This window comes from Dermacentor silvarum, unplaced genomic scaffold (assembly GCF_013339745.2).
Source record: "Dermacentor silvarum isolate Dsil-2018 unplaced genomic scaffold, BIME_Dsil_1.4 Seq667, whole genome shotgun sequence".
NCBI classification, from domain to species: domain Eukaryota; kingdom Metazoa; phylum Arthropoda; class Arachnida; order Ixodida; family Ixodidae; genus Dermacentor; species Dermacentor silvarum.
Window position 1 is genome coordinate 85,726 of NW_023606600.1, and position 22,425 is coordinate 108,150.

The 22,425-nt window shown below is 46.0% G+C and overlaps 2 non-coding genes across 2 annotated transcripts; both read right to left on the reverse strand.

The window, feature by feature from the left end:
* Nucleotides 1-9,187: 9,187 nt before the first annotated feature.
* Nucleotides 9,188-9,259, reverse strand: Trnam-cau (transfer RNA methionine (anticodon CAU)). The gene has a single exon. It is a non-coding gene; the product is annotated as a tRNA-Met (tRNA).
* Nucleotides 9,260-20,825: 11,566 nt separating this feature from the next.
* Nucleotides 20,826-20,897, reverse strand: Trnam-cau (transfer RNA methionine (anticodon CAU)). The gene has a single exon. It is a non-coding gene; the product is annotated as a tRNA-Met (tRNA).
* Between the last annotated feature and the right edge of the window lie 1,528 nt (nucleotides 20,898-22,425).

Genomic DNA, 22,425 nt, shown 5'->3' on the forward strand with positions numbered 1-22,425 from the left:
TCAATAAACAATACACATTTGAACAGTGGTCTCCGGTACAATGGCATACCGACAAACAGTAGAATAGGTAGTAGACAGGTAGTAGACTTGTAGGCTTGTAGACCTGTAAACTTGTATGCCGATTGGCTAGTAGACCATCAAGGTCTGAAATTAGGGTTAGCCAACAGACATGTAAGCTGATAGCTGGTTGGAATTTTTTACTGGAGATATATAAAATTCCAGACCCGCCGTAGTGGCTAAGGCGTACGTACGTTGCTCTACTGAACTGAAAGCTCAGGATTGAATCCCGGGCGCGGTGGCATTTAGATGGAAGTGAAATGCACTAGATGCCTGTGTGCCATATGCATTGGGTGCACATTAAAAACCACAGGGAGTTAAAATAATTCGGAATGCCTCGATCACCAGCGTGTGCCTCATCATAAAATTGTGGTTTTGGCATGTAAAAACCCAGATTTTAATTTATTGAATTTCCAAATATGACCATATACAGGATGTTTCAGCGAACTCTTTCAAAAATTCTTAAAGGTTGCTTGTGGCAGGTAGCACAATTCTAGTTCATGAGCTGGTCTACTCGAAGAGGCGGACGTTACTTCCACAAGAAATTGAAATGCATAATCGAATATTTAACAGAAATTTACTAATTAAGTTTTTAACTAATTACCTGATGGCTCATATTGCAATTTACAAATTGTAGCCTTGGAGTTCGCCAGGCCGATCCACTTGGAACAAATTCGTGGGATGACATCAGTTTCGAGATATAAATTCCCGAACTTTGCGGAGAAACGCATTGGCGTTCCAATTAGTTTCTTAACAAATCGTTGCTTTATGCATTGAAGCACCAAATTAACTGGAACGCCAATGCATTTCTCCGCAAAGTTCGCGAATTAATATCCCGAAACTGGTGTCATCCCGAGAATTCGTTCCAAGTGGATCGCCTTGCGAACTCCCCGGCTTCAATTTGTAAATTGCAATATGGGCCATCAGGTAATTAGTTAAAAACTGAATTAGTGAATTTTTGTTGATTGTAGTCGATTATGCATTTCAATTTTTTGTGCAAGTAATGTCCGCCTCTTCGATTAGGCCAGCTCATTAACTAGAATTGGGTTATCTGCCACAGGCCACCTTAAATATATTTTGAAAGTGTTCGCTGAAACACCCTGTATATAAGAGCGCCATATATGGACATACTAAAACTTTAGAAGTGGCCTTATATAGAAATGTCCCATATATGGGCATATTAAAGATTTGGCAGATATGGCCATATATAGCATATAAGGGTCCCATATATGGACATATTAAAAATTGGGCAGATATGGCCATATATAGCATATAAGGGGGCCATATATGGAGATATTCAAAATTGGGCAGATATGGCCATATATGGCCCTTATATGCCATATATGGCCATATCTGCCCAATTTTTAATATGCCCATATATGGCCTTTTTCATATCAGTCCATATCTGACATTTTCGTAAGGGTACACGTAGCGCTCCTTCAATATTGGCCGCCATGACTAAACGGCAGAAGGGTGCCCATCAGTTACCCAAGGACGCGTGTTTATAATGGCGCGCCGATAACCGCGTCGAGAGCCACAAAAGCAAACACAACTCGACCTCTCTAAGAAACACTCAAATGCAACTTGAGCCCCCGTTCCTGACACGTATCTAAAAAGGATAGTGCTCAGGATGACGGTCATTGCACTCACCAACCCCCCAACCCGCCTAAGCTACAGACAGTACAAAATTACGGAGGCGGTTTACCCGCCTGCCGTGGATCGTCCGTAATGTTCGGCCGCAGCTTCAGGGTTGGTCTTCTCATACCTGGCGTTTTGGGCGGTGGCTCGGCTCCGCCATTGCTGTCTTGTAGCGTAGCCAGGCTATTGGCCTGGTCGTGCGGTCGTTTCCCCGCCAGCAAGTTAGCGAGCCCGGTATGGGTGTCCATGCCCTCAGGATCAGGGGGGGGGGGGTGGAGGTCGCTCCTGGTTCAGGTAGGCTCTTTACCTCAGCGTTCGTCACAGCTACACTGTCCTCTGCCTTCTCTTGTTGAGTGGCGACGGCCTCATCCACGTGTTGCCCCTGTTTCTGGAGTCGTGCCTCCGTCTTTGCCGCCTCGCCAGCTGCTTCCTTAGCCGTGGACGATGTGTCTTCCATGTCCGCCTCATCCATGAGTAGGGCGCAGTTGTCGTCGTTGCTCACGGGTCCGGTCACGCTAGCGTACGTCCGCTCGCACTGACTCTCTTCGTGACCGAAGCGTCGGCACGCACCACACCGCGGTATGCGGCAGTCGCGACTAATATGGCCCGTTCCGCGGCAGCGCAGGCAGAGTGGGGCCCTGCCCGGCACAACCACGAGAGCCAGCTCGCCGGAGACGCTCACCTGATGTGGCAGGTCGACCAGCGTTACGCCCGGCTTCAACTTCAGCGTAACCAGTCTTGTAGTCGAGTTCTTATCCGCCACGCCATGAACACGCCACCGCTCGCGGGCGACGTCCGTGACCTTTCCGAACGGCGCGAAGGCAAGACGCACGTCCTCGTCGGGAACGGTGTGCAGCAGCCAATGCACTTTCAAGCGCACATCCTGGTTGGCGGGGTCAATGACGAGGCATCGGCCCTTTTTGACCTGCAACTCACCAACGCTGACGATCTTCTTCACCGCTTCGTCGTCCTTGAAGGTCACGGCCCAAACATGGCTCATACGGTAGGCCCCGAGAGCCACCACTTCCGGCAGGAGCGATAACGGGGCAAGCGCATCGCGGAAATCTTCCACCCGGTATGGGCGGGCCCTGATGTCACAATGTAAAAAAACGGTGTTCACAACAAAACGCCCTGTTGGCAAACTCGGCAAAACAACTTGGTACTCGTTGTCCGCAGCAAAATTCCTGTTACCGCGGCCGCTCTGGGCCGCTGAAGCCGCTCCTACGGAGCCCGTCATCATACGTCCGTCACGCTCGGTGGCCGGAAGCAGAATGCACTGCGCCACTCTGCTTTACTGTTAATGCGTCTAAATTCGCTCACATTTGTAATAAACGATTTAAGCTTCTTAAAGCGCGGAAAGGAGGCGTCGTGCATTAGAGCGATTCACGGCATACAATATTGCACGCGGCATGAAATAACACGCTGATTAGATATTTCTGTAAAATGTGAGAAAAAAAATATATGTAGCAGAGGGTGGTTTCGATCCACGGACCTCTGGGTTATGGGCCCAGCACGCTTCCACTGCGCCACTCTGCTTTTTTTTTTATTTATTGCCGGTCTTCGACATAAGACAGTACATACAAATTACCACACGCTACAATAACACAAATGCACGCTGTTGTACAAAAAAAATAAAAAAAAAGAAAAAAAGAAAGAAAGTAAGTCGTCCGTCCGTATAGGACCGACGTTGTCACGTTAAAATTCCTTCATGGCTGCCAGAGGAACCAGCCTTGACAGCCAATCCGGTACATACACTTTCATTTTCTGTTCTTCAATAAAGCGAGATACACATTCTTTGAAAAAAATGTGGTTGATCCCTCTTATATAGGAATCGGTATAGAACACGAAAGTGAAACGTGTCTTCACAGAAGTAGTGTAATGTTTATTACACATTGATATATAATGTCTATTGGTGTTTTGTGGCTAAAGCGCCCTTAGGCGTTGATGCACCCACGCTGACGCCTGGTGGCACGTCTCCTCCATCACGACTACCAACGTCGATGACCATGAGCAACCGTCGTGCATATGGAAGCTGCACTACGCTGCACACGCTAGCACAACGCGAAAGACGAAGCACGTAACTGACACACTAATACAACGCGCAAGACAAAGCACGTAACGGAATCGTCACCGAGTCAAATCAGCGCGTACAGCGCGTCGTAATTGCAGCCTCCGCGATCAACTTCAGAAACATTTTCAGAGCTAATTGCGGAGGCCACGCTCCGCTGTGCTGAGTACGGTGAACGCCACCTAGGTGGCGTTGGTAGTGCTTCTTGATGCCAGCGTCCCTTCGAATGCTGGCATCGAGGCGTCGTAGTGCTGAGACCACCGAAGCGTTCACTGTCGGTGCGCGTTAGTGTCATAATGCAGTACTTCTCTTTTCTGCTCGTAGGCGGCGGCACCGCCCCGAGCAAGAGCGCGGGTACACGGAGGAGTGTTAGATATATAAGGCGCGTCTGTGTAGGTCTCTGCAAATGCGTATGTGGCGCAATGGGTTAAACGCTCGGCGATCTATCGTCGCAGACCGAGAGGTCGTGGGTTCGATTTCCAAATTTTGCATGTTTGTGGAACTTTTTCTTCTGGTTTCTTTCTTTGTATTATGTTCGTGTACATTGTAAGCTGACGTATTTCCGTGACGGAAATACGTCAGTGAAGTCTTGGTGGACCCCGGCATAAAACACTTTCCTGTTAATAAATCCTCGCGGGCCTCGCGTCGGGGTCACAGTGGTACCCTGCCATACGAGCCCGCCATAAACAGTGGAGTGCAATCAGCATAATAAAATCATAAGGAACCCCGTCATCGTCCTTAATTGACAGATACCTGATCCCATGGGGGTCCACTGGCAATTCTTTCTTTAGTGTTCGCTGTAACACGTCCCAGAAGTAAACCCCCTCCCAACAGTGCAAAAAAACATGGTCTATGGTTTCGGGCAGCTTGCAGATCAAGCAGTGCGATCCCCATGGTACAGTACAACCCCGTTCTTTCATAAAAGTCTTGACGGGGAGCGTTCCGGTATGAAGGTTAAAGAAAAATGTTTTTACCCCGGGTGACACCTCCATGCGTTTCACCCGTTTAAGCACATCCTGTCCTGGCCCTCCACTGTATATGGCTCTATATAATGGTACTGGGAAAAGTACATCAGCAAGGTCTTTATACAGTGTTTTCCTTTTCACTTCACAAAGATAATCATTTGAAAAGCGCAGAGTGAGAAAGCGTACACTTTCGACCACTTCCTTGAGATACTTACGAAGTGTTCCGGTCATGCTTTCTGTACTGACAACATGTTCCGGCAATGCGTCGCTCAACCTGAGCTGGCAAACAGTGCGCAGAAAAGGGTCTCGCGTATCGCAGAAAAACAAACATCTGTTTACCAGCTGTCTAACAAAGTGATGAATTAAGCCCACACCCCCGTCCTTCACTCTTCTGAACAAGTTTGTTCGGCTGCACCTTTCCCATGTCGAACCCCAGATTAAAACCGCAAACACTCTGTGCAGCCTTTGCACGTTTGCCCGGGAACAATGGAGCACTTGCATGACATAATACAACTTAGAGATAAAGAAAATATTGCAAACTGTCGCTCTTGCAAAAATAGACAGGTTAGTACCTTGCCATCTGTCTACTTTATCTTTCATTTCTTTGGTTTGACTCCTCCAGTATTCCTCGCTGCTGTTGTAGCTGTCGAGGGGAACACCTAGATACCGTGCCGGAGTTTTCATCCAGTTCACGTTCGCGAAGTGGTCTGGTGCAGACGGCCACTCCCCGTGCCATAGTCCAAGGGATTTGCCCCAATTTACTCTGCTGCCCGTGACGTCACAGAAGTGCTTCACTACAGTTATTCCTTCGGTTATACTTGGTTTGTCTGTTCAACACACTGCGATGTCGTCTGCATACGCGAGTACTTTAACTTCGGCCGCTGCCAGCCTAAAACCACGTATTCTGACATTTTCAGTGATTGCCAGACACATTGCTTCAACATATATAGCGAACAGAAGCGGACTGAGGGGGCAGCCTTGGCGCACGGAACGCATGATGTTAATGGGGGCCCCCAGTGACTTATTAACAATTAACCTCGTTGTGCAGTTCTGATACGCCAAGGCCACTCCCTCAGTGATGATGGAACCAACATTAACATGATCTAAGATTGCAAACAAAATAGCATGCCCGACACAGTCGAACGCTTTCTCGAGGTCGAGCTGAAGAACTGCAACGCCGCTATAGGGGACGTCACAGCACTCGAGAACACACCGCATCCTGTGGATGTTCGCCAAAATAGATCACCCCTTGATGCCACAAGTTTGGTGGTCAGCGACTATTTCCTGGATGACACCTTGGAGTCTGGTGGCTATAACCTTCATAAATATTTTATAATCGATGTTTGTTAATGATATGGGCCTGTAGGATGTGACGAGCTTTAGTTTATCTATTTGATCGGTCTTAGTTATTAGTATAGTGTGCGCTTTTCCAAAGGAAGGTGGCAAGGATTTCTGCTCATATGCGTCATTAAATACCGCAGCTAGCAAAGGAGCCAATTCGCTTTTAAAAGCATTATACCACCCAGCGCTGAGACCATCAGGTCCGGGTGACTTTCCCAGGTTCAAATCGTCGATTGCTTTCTCGATTTCCCTCTGGGTTATTTTGCCTTCTAGTCCTTCTTTGGTGTCATCATCCAATAGCGGCATACGATGGAGAAAAGCAGCTTTAAACTCATCTAAATTGGCAACCTGCAATGCAAAGAGCGACTGGTAGTACTCAGTGAAAGCGCGGCCTATGCTTTCGTTGTCTTCAACAACACTGCCGTTCCTTAAAATCTTATCAACATTGTTGCGTCGTCCGTGCGCCTTTTCTAGTCCAAGCGCCCTTTTTGTGGGCGTCTCCCCTGCCGCTAGTGCATCGGCACGTGCTCGCCCAGTGGCACCTTGATAATGCTCTTTATCAAACTGTTCAAGCTTTTGCTTGATGTTTCGCGCGTCGTCTTTGTACGCCCCAGGCTGTCTGCACTCAAGCGTAATAAGCTGTCTGAGTAGTGTTCGAAAACCCTTTTCTTTCACTTCCCTCTCATATTTTAGGCAGCTCGATCGGTCCAAGGCTTTCATTTTAACGTTTTGTTTAAAGCATTCCCACTTTTCCGCTATTGTTTCCGATGTTGCTTCGTGTATTTTATTAGCCATATCGCGTACTGTGGCAAGAAATGGCTCATCGATTAGAAGCATTGCATTCATTTTCCAGAGGTCCCAATTGAAAGCATGTCTCCTTTTCTCTATGCCGACTTCACATTTAACCAGTAAGTGGTCCGAGAACGACACAGGTACAACGCAATAGCCATGGCATTTTGGGATTGCATTCAACGAAATGTACATGCGATGCAATCGCGCGTGGCTACTACCCTGAAAACGCGTAAACGTCACTTCATGACCCGCTTCGAGACACTCAAAGACATCGTCAAGTTCATTTTGGCTTATTATATTGGACAACACATCACTACTTTTGTCACGCATACCGGCATTGTTGACTCTGTCTTTAGCGCTCAGCACACAATTGAAGTCTCCTAACAGGATTACGCGCTTATCACACCGGACATACTGTTCAAGGTTCGAAAAAAATAAGACACGCTCATCCACAGAGTTCGGTGCGTATACGCATATGACGCGAAACTCAACATCACTCGTGAAAACATCACAAAAAGCAATCCTTCCAGACTCACAAGAAAATACTCTTTGAATCTGTATTCCTGGCAGCTTCTTTGCAAAAAGAAGGCAGCCCCCGGACGTGCCAATCGCATGACTGACCACCGCAAAATACCTAGTCGTGAAACGTCGCACCATGCTCCCGGTTTCTTCCTCCCCGTCTACCTTAGTTTCCTGGACGGCTAGTACGTCTATGTCATGGTCAGTGACTAACCGTAGGAGCTGACTTTGCCTACGACTAGCCGCCTACCCTCTCACGTTTAATGTGGCAATACTAAGGGACGGAAACAGAGCCATATTGAACTAGAGAAAAAGTAGGCCCGGAGCATGGTGCTTACCGTTCACGACTAGCCCTCGGCTAGTCGCCTCTGGGACCCTCCGGCTTCCCGGCGGTGTTAGTGGCCGGTGCTTTGTCACCAGGTGTTCTCTCAGGAGGAACGTTCGGTTTTGGCTTGAAGCCCATCCGCCTTCCCAGCGGCGTCTTGGTCGGCGGTCCCTCACTGGTGTTTGTTGCACTCTCGTCCCTGCCCTTGGTCTCCTCGTGGGAGCGCTTGACTGGGGCACCAAGGGTCGTTGTCCGGTCGCCGTCGATGACGGCCTTGTCCTGCTGCATTGCTGTTTCGTCGTCACCGGCCGCGTCTTCACCAACGCCTCCGGTCGCCTGGACCTCTGCAGTCGGGAGCTGTTCCGGCAAACTCGGCTTCTCAGCAGCCTCGGCCAACTTGCCGTCTGCACCCTCGTTCGGCGTACCATTGCTTGTCGGTGACGGCACCAGGTCTCCAGCTCCTTTGGCAGCGTCCTCCGCCTCCACAACGTCCATGACGTGCTCTACCGCAACGTCATTCGCAGCTGGGCCTGTCACGGCGGCGTAGGATTTCACACAGTCAGCGTCGACGTGGCCGAATCGTCTGCACCGTTAACAGCGGGGGACTTTGCACTCCCGGTGGACGTGTCCCGTGCCTTGGCAGCGCAAGCACTGCATGGGGCGACCGGGAACAACCACCAGGGCCAACTCACCGCCGACGCGGACCTGGTGAGGGAGGTCCTCCACCTTGACGCCACTTTTCAGCTTCAGCAGCACGGTCCTTGTGGTTGACGTCTTTTCTCCCATGCCTTGGACACGCCACCTCTCCCGGCTCACTTCCTCAACCTTGCCGAAAGCTGCGAACGCCGTGCGGACGTCCTCGTCGGCAACGCCGTACAGCAGCCAGTGAAGCCGAAGCTTCACCTGCTGGTCCTGCGGGTCAACGATGACGCACCGTCGTCCCTTGTAGTTCCTTGAGGGCCAACAGTCGTTTTGTGGCGGTCGCATCCTTGAGGGTCACCGCCCAGACGTGGTTAATCTGGTACGCCCCTATGCATAGCACCTCAGGCAGCAAACCTGTCGGCAGCAGGGCGTCCCTGAAATCTTCGACCTTGTAAGGTCTCGCACGCACATCACCGTGCAAAAACACGGTAATAATCGCCAATCGTCCTTGAAGCAGTTGAGGCAGAATAAACGGATATTCGTTATCTTCATCGTTGCGCCTGTTTCCGCGGACAAAAGTGACCGCTGTCGCTGCCCCTGAAGAGGCCATGATTCGACGATCCGTCACGCTCGGTGGCCGGAAGCCGAATGAGCCACTCTGCTTTACTGTTAATGCGTGTAAATTCGCTCACATTTGTAATAAACGATTTAAGCTTCTTAAAGCGCGGAAAGGAGGCGTCGTGCATGAGAGCGATTCACGGCATACAATATTGCACGCGGACATGAAATAACGCGCTGATTAGATATTTCTGTAAAATGTGAGAAAAATAAAAATATATGTAGCAGAGCGTGGTTTCGATCCACGGACCTCTGGGTTATGGGCCCAGCACGCTTCCACTGCGCCACTCTGCTTTACTGTTAATGCGTGTAAATTCGCTCACATTTGTAATAAACGATTTAAGCTTCTTAAAGCGCGGAAAGACGGCGTCATGCATGAGAGCGATTCACGGCATAAAATATTGCACGCGGCATGAAATAACGCGCTGATTAGATATTTCTGTAAAATGTGAGAAAAATAAAAATATATGTAGCAGAGCGTGGTTTCGATCCACGGACCTCTGGGTTATGGGCCCATCATGCTTCCACTGCGCCACTCTGCTTTTTTTTCTTTATTGCCTGGTTTGGACAAATACAAAAGCAAAAACAATCGCTACACACATGCTAAAAATGCTGACAGACTGTCTGCCAGCACAATGGGGCTAAAAACATTTTATAGCAACAAGTTTGTCTAGGAAGCAATACCAATCAGGTTTCTCGGTTTGCACTTGATACAGGTCTCTGAGATATTGAATGCTTTCAATGAAGTATTCCCGCGCCGGTCTCGTATTTACATCCTCGTTCATCACGTCCATCCGCGTCCTGTACACACTATGGAGAACCAATGCCATAAACATATCGTAGGGCACACCCCCTACGTTTACGACTGGCAAAAAGCGGATGCCATAGGGTGTAACTGGCAGGTCTTTCTGCAAGGTCCTTTGAAGGATGTCCCAGAGAAAAACTGCATCACTGCAGTCCAGGAACATGTGCTCAATTGTCTCTGGTTTTCTGCAGAGGTAACAATTTACTGACCCTGCGACATATATACCCTTTTCGTGTAACCAACGTTTAGTAGAGAGTGCGCCACTATGCAGTTTGAAGAAGAACGTTTTTACAGATGGTCGTACAGGCATGCGTTTCACTCTCTTTAAGACATCATTTCCTGGTCCGAGGCCATACACAGAGCGGTACAATGGTACAGGCAACATTGTGTCGACAAGATCTTTGTACAAACGTTTTCTTGTGACATCATGTAGATAGTCCAATGAAAAGCGTACTATCAATATATTAAATGCTGCAACAACTTCACGCATGTAGCCCCAAAGTCTAACTTGTCCCCCTGCGTACGATGAAACGATAAAACCGGGCATGTGACTTTGTAGCCGAATTTGCAACATTTCTCGAAGAAAAGAATCGCTCTGATCTCGTAGATATATGAATCTTGCCACGATTTGTCGCAAGAACAAATGCGCAAGCCCGAGGCCTCCACTTCGCACTGAACGAAACAAGTTCGTGCGACTCGTTCGTTCCCATCCCGAGCCCCAAACAAAAACAGCAAGCACTCGGTGCAGCTTTTGAACAGAAAGACGTGACATTGACAAAGCTTGAAGCACATACCACACTTTCGCAACAAGGAAAAGGTTACAGACTGTTGCACGTGTAAATATAGAAAATTTGTGCCCACCCCATTTTGTGGTTTTAGCACGTAGTTTTTCCGTTTCACCCTTCCAGTATTCCTCATTTTCTCGGTAATGGTGGAGCGGCACGCCGAGGTACTGGCCAGGGGTTACCGTCCACTGCACCTTTTCGTACACAGATGGTGTGGTTTCCCAACTTCCGGGCCAAAATCCTAAACTTTTGCTCCAGTTAACACTACTACCGGTGCACTCACAAAAGGAAGTTACGTCATGAAGTGCTTCCGCAACGCTTCGCTTGTCTTCGCAAAACAGAGCAATATCATCGGCGTAAGCAAGCACTTTAACTTCCGCATGCATCAATCGAAAACCATGCACATTTATATTGCTGAGTATCTTCCGGCAAAGACTCTCTAAATAAATGGAAAATAATAGGCTACTTGCCGGGAATCCTTGTTTGATGCCAGAACTTACAATAATGCTTTCAGTGAGGTGTTTGTTAATGACTACCCTGGTAGAAGAACCCGTATAAGCCATTTTGATGCCTTCAAAAATAACACAGCCAACGTTCACATATTCAAGAATACTAAAAAGAACGTCATGTGTGACACGATCAAACGCTTTTTCTAAATCTATTTGCAGCATTGCTACTTTCCTGTCAAAAACATCGCAACACTCTAGGACACTTCTAGCAACATGAATGTTTGTCGTTATAGTTCGACCTCTTATGCCACAAGTTTGATGTGGTCCAACCAAATCTTTCATGACACTTTGCAGTCGCTTTGCCAATATCTTCATGAAGATTTTATAATCGACGTTTGCTAAGGTAATTGGTCTGTATGATTCAACTGACAACTGTTTCGTTGTGTCGTTCGTCTTTGGAATTAATACAACATGCGACTGACAAAAGGATACAGGCAAATGCTTTTCGTTGTATGCTTCGGCAAAAACATGGTACAAAATTATTGCAACTTGACTCTTGAAAGCTTTGTAGAATGTCGCACTTAATCCATCAGGTCCAGGTGACTTTCCAAGACTCATCTCATCTATTGCGTGCTCTATTTCTGCTACAGAGATCGGTGTTTCTAATGTTGCTTTTCTGTCATCATCTACTTTAGCCATGAGGGGCAAAAAGGGATTTTCAAATCCTTTTCCAACTCGTTTAGTGCATCCTATCAGCTCGCGGAAATGTTCAACGAATGCTCGTTCAATTTCTGCCTTGTCGCTGGTCACAACATTTTGATACCTTAGCGATTTAATTTCATTTTGCATAGCATTTCTTTTCTCGTCGGCCAGCGCGCGCTTAGTAGGCATTTCGCCGCACCAGAGTCTTTCAGCGCGTGCCCTTATTATGGCACCTCGATACTTCTCTGCGTCTAAGCGCTCTAACTTTCCTTTCACATCTTTAATATCTTTGCTGCGGAAACCAGGCTGTACACACTCTTGACACAATAAAAAGTCTAGTTACGCTCCCAAAGATGAATAATGCAAGCAGACGTATTTTCAAGAACTTCATCTAAATATCTTTTTGCCGCTTCAACGAACAGTTTATCGTCTAGAAGTTTATCGTTGAACTTCCACAATTCCCAGTTAAATCTTTCCTTCACTTTTGTACCTATTGTGAACGTGACGAAGCTGTGATCACTGAATGAGACGTGTTTCACAGAGTAGTCATGGCACAGTGGAACTAGCTTGGCTGTTACGCAGGCTCGGTCCAGCCTGGCGTGACTGCTACCTTGGTAATGCGCATACGTCGTGAAATTGGACAAGACGTTACCGATATCTTCCCATTCGTGTTCATTAACCGCAGAGTTTAAAACCATAGCACTGTAATCACGTAAAGGCTTCTGTCTCGCCCTATCTTCAGGAGCACATACGCAATTAAAATCCCCAAGGAAAATAATTATTTTGTCACAGGAAAGATACGTAGCAATACTTTCAAAAAATATTATCCGGTCTTTCTCTATATTGGGAGCATAAACACAAATCACTCGCCAGCTTGCGTTACAAAATAAAAAATCGCAGACGATGAGCCTCCCCATGTCATCAACATGCACGCTTTGTTCTTGTATGCCTACAGACTTCCTCAAAATAAGTAGGCATCCACCGGACCTACCCACGGCGTGGGATACACAGACATTGTAACGAGGGCGGAAAACTGAAACCATGCGATCCGTCTGCTCTTCTGTCTCAACTTTGGTCTCCTGTATAGCGGCAATATCGACATCGCTTTCAAGAAGCAGGCGACTCAGCTGACATTGCCGCCTTCTTGATGCTAATCCTCTCACGTTAAGTGTTGCAACACGAATAGGGTTCTGCAGTTTGTTAGCCATTTCTTACTTGCTTAAAAGGAGCCGATGAACTGCATGGCTCGAAAACCGCGAGCGAGTCAAGTACACATAACAAGAGCGACCCATCACTTACAATTCTCGTTAGAGGATCCACTCGCATGCTGACACTCTCTACCGTCCATGGAATTCAACCGCGCATTTCCATTCTCCGCTGCCACAATGTCACCATGACCGCGCACGTGAATCACTGCACTTCTAGGGCGGCTTCGCCGCCGAGCGCGGGTCGTCCAGTATGGACGGCCGCGGCTTGAAAGAGGGTCTGCGGGTCCCCGATGATTTGGAAGGTGGCTCTTCATCACAGACTTTACCGTCTATGGTTTTTTCACCGTCGTTGGTCTGGTCTCCCGGTCGCTTTCCTGCCTGGGGGCTAGTGGCGCTATCAGCATCTGCTATGCTTTCCTCTGGCTCGAACCCAGGTGTCGCATCTTCGTTGGGCGTGTGGTGTACGTCCCCCGAAGTGGTTGCCTTGTCGCTTGTTTCTTCTTGCACCGCTACCTGGGAGGCGGAGATGACTTTCGCTTCTGCGTCCTGTTTTATGACCACAGAATACCCTGGCTCTTCCACAAGTAGGTCACCTGCGGCTTTAGTTGCATCCTCTGCGTCCGCCTCGTCCATTAGATGCTCAGCTGGATCTTCGCAGGCACCAATACTCGTGACGTTGGCATATGTCGGCGTGCACTCCTTCTCGTCATGACCGAACTTGCGGCAGACATTGCACCGAGGAACTCGACATTCTCGCCGAATATGGCCCTTGCCACGGCAGCGAAGGCACAGTGGCGGTCTCCCGGCCACAACGACTAGCGCCTGCTCACCGGCTACACTCACTTGATGAGGCAATTCGTCTCGCTTGACTCCCGCTTTCAGCCTTAGGGTTACAAGCCGCGTTGTCGAACCTTTATCAGTCACGCCATGCACCCTCCAACGTTCCCTGCTGACGTCCGTTACTTGTCCGTACGGTGCAAAAGCACGCCTGACGTCTTCGTCCGGTACTTTATGAAGAAGCCAGTGGACTTTCATTCGCACGTCTTGGTTGGCGGGGTCAATGACGACGCACTTGCAGTCTTTGACCGTCAGCTCACCCACGTCAATCACTTTTTTGACAGCCTGCTCGTTCTTGAAAGTAACAGCCCACACGTGGCTCATCCGATACGCCCCCAAGGCAACAACCTCAGGGATCAACGTCAGACTCGCCAACGCATCGCGGAAATCTTCCACTCGGTAGGGGCGGGCCCGAATGTCGGCGTGCAGAAACACGGTGTTTTCGACAAATTTTCCTGTTCGCAAGCTTGGCAGAATCATCTCGTAGTCCTTTTCCTGTTCTTCCGTTGCAAAAAACCTGTTTCCGCGGCGAGTCATTGCCGCAAGAGCCGCTCCGTTGGAGCCCATGAAAACACGACCGTTCACTTCATTGGCCGGAAGTGGAATCTCCACTGCGCCATTCTGCTTTACTGTTAATGCGTGTAAATTCGCTCACATTTGTAATAAACGATTTAAGCTTCTTAAAGCGCGGAAAGGCGGCGTCATGCATGAGAGCGATTCACGGCATAAAATATTGCACGCGGACATGAAATAACGCGCTGATTAGATATTTCAGTAAAAATGTGAGAAAAATAAAAATATATGTAGCAGAGCATGGTTTCGATCCACGGACCTCTGGGTTATGGGCCCAGCACGCTTCCACTGCGCCACTCTGCTTTACTGTTAATGCGTGTAAATTCGCTCACATTTCCCTTACAAAAAATTCTAGCAACTTGCAATTAAATTTTTTAGACAAATGTTACTAAAACCTACCAACGGTCTATTGAAAGTTCTCAAACCATTTATAAACTTCCTCAATACTTCATACCAACATCCTGTAGACTATTGGCCACCGATATTCAATTAAAATTTTATGTACAAACTTTCCTTAAACGATGAATGAACATCCTTCAAACATTAAAAGCAGGGTATCTTTTTACTTCATAGAAACATCCTAGTAACTTTTTTTCTACTTTTTGCTGTTCGCCCTAGAAACATCCTTGTAACTGTTTTCTAGCTTTCCGTTGCTTGCTCTAGAAACATTCTTGTAACTTTTTTCCAACTTTCTGTTGCTCGCCTTAGAAACATCCTTGTAACTTTTTTCCAACTTTCTGTTGCTTGACCTAGAAACATCCTAGTAACTTTTTTGCTACTTTTTGCTGTTCGCCCTAGAAACATCCTTGCAACTTTTTTCTAACTTTCTGTTGCTTGCTCTAGAAACATTCTTGTAACTTGTTTCCAACTTTGTGTTGCTCGCCCTAGAAACATCCTGGTGAGATTTATCCACTTTTTCCAGCATTTTTAGAAATTGTCTGGTACTATTCTGATGCAACCTTGTACATATAAAAGTATGTACCTGTTAGCGAAACACACCAATCTTTTCAAACACTGATGTTTATTTTCCAACCCTTTCATACATGCCCTCAGAAACCACAAGCAAGCAGTGACTATAATGTGGTCTTGACATCTCCCGTGTTCTTGATATCCCTCTTGCTGCGAGCCTAAAGGAGTAAAAATGCAATAATAGTTAGCCTTATGAATTGTATCTGGACGAGATAGCATAATGCAGTCATCCACAAGAATTTGACTTCAAATGACCCACAATCAAAATGAAGATTTCAACTGACTGCCTTGCCAAACATACTTAGAATGGCATTCACACCTCTGGGGTGCAAAGCTTCTTTTTGGACGACGTCCTGGTGGGTATTGGAACGCAACGCAAAAATTGACTGAAGCATTGCTGAAGCAGAACTGCTGCACATAATATGCATGTGTTACATGTAGGAATCATACACTTGTGTAAAGTAGCTGTAAATCAGTTGCAGTAAAGACACTCAAAGTTTTTAGAACGGCTTCCGCGAGATATGTCATGTCTTTAGGAGGTAGAAAACATTTTTATAGACCCTCTAGTGTGCATTATTCACAGTTTGAAAACTCAATTTGGTATATTATTATATTAAAAAGTGACTATTTCAATATTTCCACCAAGTGCAGGGCAGCTTGAGCATGAAGCAATCTTTCTTGTGACATATCAGTAAATCCGAGGTAGTGAGCATGTGGTACCACAAACCAAAGATGCACACATGTTCTGGGCAGTAGTCAGCACTGTTACCATGTCACCGGAAGCTTGTGTATTAGGCAGCTGACAAGTAATATGAAAGAAAAAGTAAAAAGGATTGTTTGCATTTCAGATAAGTGACAGCAAAGAACAAGCTTTATCCAATGTCAACTGTAGAAGGGCAGAGACACGCTGAAAAAAAGCCAATGTAAAGGCGAACGCTCAGCGTGCAGCTGCACTGTCGTGGCTTGCAACTACTGCCCACAGAAAAAAAAGTGCCAATGTAACGATGAACACTCAGCGTTCAGCTGCACTGTCGTGGTGGCTTGCAACTATACTGCACTGTGCGGATTGTTGATTTAGCAGTTTGCGTTACCACCTCAAATTTCTGTAAAATACAAAGGAGACCAGCTTCCTGCTTGAAGCCAACCAGCACTTTGGGTGCATATTGAACTTGTCACATTAAAAGGTTATTGGTTTGTTATATGCTTGAGGAATTACCTGCTCATACAGTGGCTAGGGATTCAGCAGCTACCTAATAAAGAAAATCTTGCTTTTTTCTAATTTTAAGAGATGAAGTACGGTACACAATACATAAGTGTGACCGATTAGAGGGAATATAGGCGCACAGGCAATAGTGTGAGAAGTGAGCTTCACAATACTGCATAATAAAATTGATTAAAAGATAAACATCTCGAGACCTCATGCTTCTCAATGATTATCTTAAAAAGGCAATCTGACTAGATTAATATACAGTCTGTACAGAGTATATCATGCAGTTACTCAAGTCACAGTTATATTTAGCTCAGAGGAGGCTAGTTAAAGGTAAGTTCATTAAACTGAGGGCCCTCCAGATGACCAAAAGTGAAATGCAAGTGATTTGCCACTAGAAATCATGAAAATGGCACACACAGTAAAATGATTGCATATTACAGAAACATATCCTACAACACACAAGGCAATGACAGTTTTGTACGCAGCTATGTAAAAGCACGCAGATCAGGTGCTTTATAGTGGTGCTCTCCAGCTTGCAGCAGTGCTGCAGGTTCCTGTGGGATGCCTCCAGAATCCGCATAGCCTTCAACTGCAATGAATAATTTATTGCAATGTGAATCTGGAAACCCATCATATCAGTCTAATACTGAATTGCAAGGAGCCTCACACTAGCAGCTACATTAATGTGCGTCTCGTACGAATCTTTCCATTATATCTCAGGAGGTTACACGGTTATGTTGTAACAAGTGCGATTCAACGTTGGAATGCAGCAAACATAAGACTACCAGGAAAATCACCGAAACTCAAATATTTAATAAAGTAAAAAGAGCATTGGATTATGAAAAAAAAAATATTGAGCACATGAAAAGTCTTTTGAACCCTAGGCCGTGTTTGTATAGCGATGGTATTCCTTCTCGCTCTTCGTCAGAAGTTTGACCAACGCGCCACCCGTGTTATGAACTGGAATAGCCTGCCGTTCACGGTGGGTGGTAAGAATGACGTAGGATACAGCGCAAAGTATCGCCACGAAATCGCAGCCCTTACTTTATTACTGCAAGGCACAGTCATTACCTATGACTGGAAGAGCTGGCATACTGTTCTTTAGATGAATATGTATAGTAAAATCCAGCGTCTGATTGAGAGGTCTCGATTAAAAAGAAACCTCGTCATTGCAATATCGGCGTATATCTGCCTCGCAATATAGAACACGACAGGTTCTATACTTCAATATAGAATACAGACAGGTTCTCGCGACGCGGGCCTTCAAAGTGAACTGTATACAAAAAAAAGTCTTCATACAAGCTAATATTACGCAAGCGTCAAACATAGCTATACTGTGCCAACGCGTGAAGCCCATGACACATCGACGTGTACACACCTGCAGTGTACTCGCAGAAATGCTTATATAAGGAATAATTTTCTGCCGGGAAACTACCCAACAAACAGTACCTTTCAGTGTTTCCATAATTGTGTTCCCATTCAGTCAGAGCAATCGGACCCCTTGGGGTAGCATACTTCACAGGAAAATGCAAGTACGCGATAACATCAACAGAAGCTTTCGTAAAATTGCTTACTAAATGTGCATAGAAACATGGACAACTTACGCTCAGAATGCGCTCTGCTCTAGTTACACAAAGCTCATTACATGAACCATAAGCTACAACAACGCGCACAAGCGCCAAACTTGCTTACCTTTCAAGACGTAGTCAGCAAACACTCCTTCGTCCCACAGGTACCGTGGCACCAACTCTCTTTCGGGCGCAAACACTGTAGAGCTGCCGATGAACTACAGCACCACGAACGCACAACCTACAACAAATTCTTCCATACACTGTGATGAAGCCCCAGTACCAGGCTTTTCACGAGAGAGCGCAGGCAGGCGGGAACAAAAGCAGCTCGGACGGGCGCTGTAAGACACTGTTGACACTGGCGTATCGCTCGAAACACACGGCGAACACACGGTGTTTCACGAGTCCAGAGGTTGTGCGATGGTTAATGCACACAATAAGAAGCACATTTTGCCTAGGCACTTCTAATATAAAATTCAACTACCGCCTCACTGCAACAAGCACTCGCGCATAGCCAACGTGGTCCATAAACTACAGCAACTTGGATTGGATTGGATTTACTGAACAAAACACTGCAGCAGCGCCACACTGCGGTTAACGAAAAGGAACCTGCCTCCTCGATTCGCATCGCTTCAGGAGCATAGCCTTCGAGATTCGCAATTGTCACTCAAGGGAAGTCGTAGCTGAAGCATGAGCCAATCCACGCGCCGCCCGTGCGGCTCCGTCTGCTTGAAATGACGGACGGTCTACGGGCTAATGTGACACTTACCGAGCACATATCCGTGATCACCGCCCACATTCACGTTAATTATGGCGCCATGTGTAATGTTTTTGAGAATATGTGCCCTCATCTTGAATTGGTGAGACCATATTTCCTCTTAGCGTCAGGAATAAAGGTAACAAAACGTGGCGATGGCTGGCGTGCTACAGCAGCTGAAGCCTGGGCTGAAGTGCAACAGGCGTACTGCTTGCACGCACGTGTAAACAAACAGATACGGCCATGCCAGGTACACAACTGACTACTCAGTAAACTGACAATCGTAAATTATTCACCTGTGTGCCTTAGCATGCATTTACGGAATCCCGCCAATATATTGACACGTATACATGTTATCTTTCACCGGTGGCCGCTTTCCACCGGCTAACAAGTGTTATCGCTCGGCGCAGGACGCGCCTGCATCGGAAGCTTCTAGAACGTTATCGATGCTTCTTTCCGTTGCCTGTTTTCACCGACGCTTATGTTATCTGATTGTATAACCGACGCGAATTGTCTAGAACTTTCTGGAAGACCCGCGGGCATCAGGGATTAATCTGGAACCTTCGATGACTCAGGTATAAAAGCCGACGCGTTTCGCCGCTGATGACATTTCGACGACCGCCGACTGTGTTCGCCGCTTTCGTTGTGCTTCGAGTGTATAGCTTGCTTTTGTGGACACAGGTTCGCCCAATAAAGAATTAGTTTCGTCATACACAGTTTTACGACTGTTGACTTCAGCGTCACTACTACGTGACAATATCAACACAGCAATCACCCGCAGTTTTGAAAAGAAAGGCTCTTTTAACAGTGACCGCAGGTACTGCATTTGCGAGAGTTTTGTGTATAGTCTGCATAAAATCGTAAAGGAAATGTTTCTTAAGAAGCCGAATTCCGAAAAAAGGTAAGCGTCGTGAAAACAAATAAATGGCCTTACGACATGTCAGAAAGTCTAGGCATTGTATAGTTCCTGCTAGTGCTACTGTAATATGGGAGTAGTGGTACCGTCTCTGCCTCACACGCAGAAGTCCCGGGTTCGAGTACCAGTCAGTGTAGAACAACCTTTTTTTTCGAAGTAGGAAAGCGTTATATACAATTTCACTGGGACAGGCTAAGATATTTTACCTTAGCTTTTACTAATTATATATGCACACATAATAACAAAAATTATTCTGTCTCCTCGCTTTCTCTTAAACTGCAGGAAGCAATTGTCAGTATGACACTTAGTTTATTCGTACTAATTATTGTATTACCGATATTGCATGTTATGCTTCTTTATTGCGGTGTTAAATGAGCAAATGAATGAAACAAATACAGTTGTTATAATTTTCTATACACAAAAGTAAAGACAGAGCCTACCAACTTTCCTTAAACTTCCTTTAAACTTTCTTCAAACGAACTTGCTTCAAGTGAAAACAAGAACGGAGCCTATCAACTTTCTTTAATGTTGCTTTAAACAAGCTTTCTTCAAACGAAAATAAAAACAGAGCCTACTAACTTTTTTTAAACTTTCTTTGAACAAACTTCGTACAAACAAAAGTTAAAACACAGCCTACTACCCTTTTTAAAACTTTCATTAAAGAAATTTTCTTTCAACCGAAGTAAAAACAGAGCCTAACAACTTGTTGTAAACTTTCTTTGAACAAACTTCCTACAAACGAAAGTTAAAACAGAGCCTAACAATTTTCTTTAAACATTCTTTAAACAAACTTTTTTCAAACCGAAGTAAAGACAGATCCTACCAACTTTCTTGTAACATGTGTTAATAGAAAGTAAAAGTACATAGAGTGTTACTAAAGTTGATAGAAAGTTGGTAAGAGTTCTAAAGAAAGTAAGGAAGCATTTTTGTATGGGTTGTAATAAACGATTTAAGCTTCTTAAAGCGCGGAAAGGCGGCGTCATGCATGAGAGCGATTCACGGCATAAAATATTGCACGCGGACATGAAATAACGCGCTGATTAGATATTTCAGTAAAATGTGAGAAAAATAAAAATATATGTAGCAGAGCGTGGTTTCGATCCACGGACCTCTGGGTTATGGGCCCAGCACGCTTCCACTGCGCCACTCTGCTTTACTGTTAATGCGTGTAAGTTCGCTCACATTTGTAATAAACGATTTAAGCTTCTTAAAGCGCGGAAAGGCGGCGTCATGCATGAGAGCAATTCACGGCATAAAATATTGCACGCGGCATGAAATAACGCGCTGATTAGATATTTCAGTAAAATGTGAGAAAAATAAAAATATATGTAGCAGAGCGTGGTTTCGATCCACGGACCTCTGGGTTATGGGCCCATCATGCTTCCACTGCGCCACTCTGCTTTACTGTTGATGCGTGTAAATTCGCTCACATTTGTAATAAACGATTTAAGCTTCTTAAAGCGCGGAAAGGCGGCGTCATGCATGAGAGCGATTCACGGCATAAAATATTGCACGCGGCATGAAATAACGCGCTGATTAGATATTTCAGTAAAATGTGATAAAAATAAAAATATATGTAGCAGAGCGTGGTTTCGATCCACGGACCTCTGGGTTATGGGCCCATCATGCTTCCACTGCGCCACTCTGCTTTACTGTTGATGCGTGTAAATTCGCTCACATTTGTAATAAACGATTTAAGCTTCTTAAAGCGCGGAAAGGCGGCGTCATGCATGAGAGCAATTCACGGCATAAAATATTGCACGCGGCATGAAATAACGCGCTGATTAGATATTTCAGTAAAATGTGATAAAAATAAAAATATATGTAGCAGAGCGTGGTTTCCATCCACGGACCTCTGGGTTATGGGCCCATCATGCTTCGACTGCGCCACTCTGCTTTACTGTTTTTTTTTTTTCTTTATTGCCGGTCTTCGACATACACACATAACATATACACTTTACACTGATAAAAGCAAAGACCGTCTTGGGTCCTTGCAGATAGTTAAAAACACTTGATCGCCACTAATTCATCCAATACATGTATCCATTCGGGTGGTTCTTTTTTTGCTCGGTAAGCTTCACGCAGATACAGCATGCTTTCCAAAAAATGATCTTTCGCAGGACGAATAACTAGCCTCTCGTGACGCACATCCATTCGTGTCTTCCAGACGCTGTGTAAACAAAGTGCCATAAACATATCACATGGCTTATCTGCGTTTTCAGTTGGCAGGAAGCGGATGCCGTATGGTGTAATCGGCAATTCTTCTTTCAACGTTCGTTGCAGGATGTCCCATAGGAACACCGCATCTGAACAATCAAGAAACATATGCTCAATAGTTTCCGGTTGCCTGCATCTCAGGCAGTTCACGGACCACGGTACAAAGATTCCCCTTTCCCTCAGCCATGGCTTCACTGGAAGCGTTCCAGTGTGTAATTGAAAGAAAAACGTTTTTACGGATGACCGTATCGGCATCCGCTTGACTCTTTTCAGCACATTCCTTCCACTGGATTCAAAATGGTACATTGAACGATAAACAGGCACTGGCAATGATACATCAAGTAAATCTTTGTAAAGTCTTTTGCGCTTAACAGATGCAAGGTAATCCATTGAAAAGCGCACGTATAAGAATTCAAAAGACAACACGACTTCTCGCAGGAAGCCTCTGATCCTAGGTCCTATTG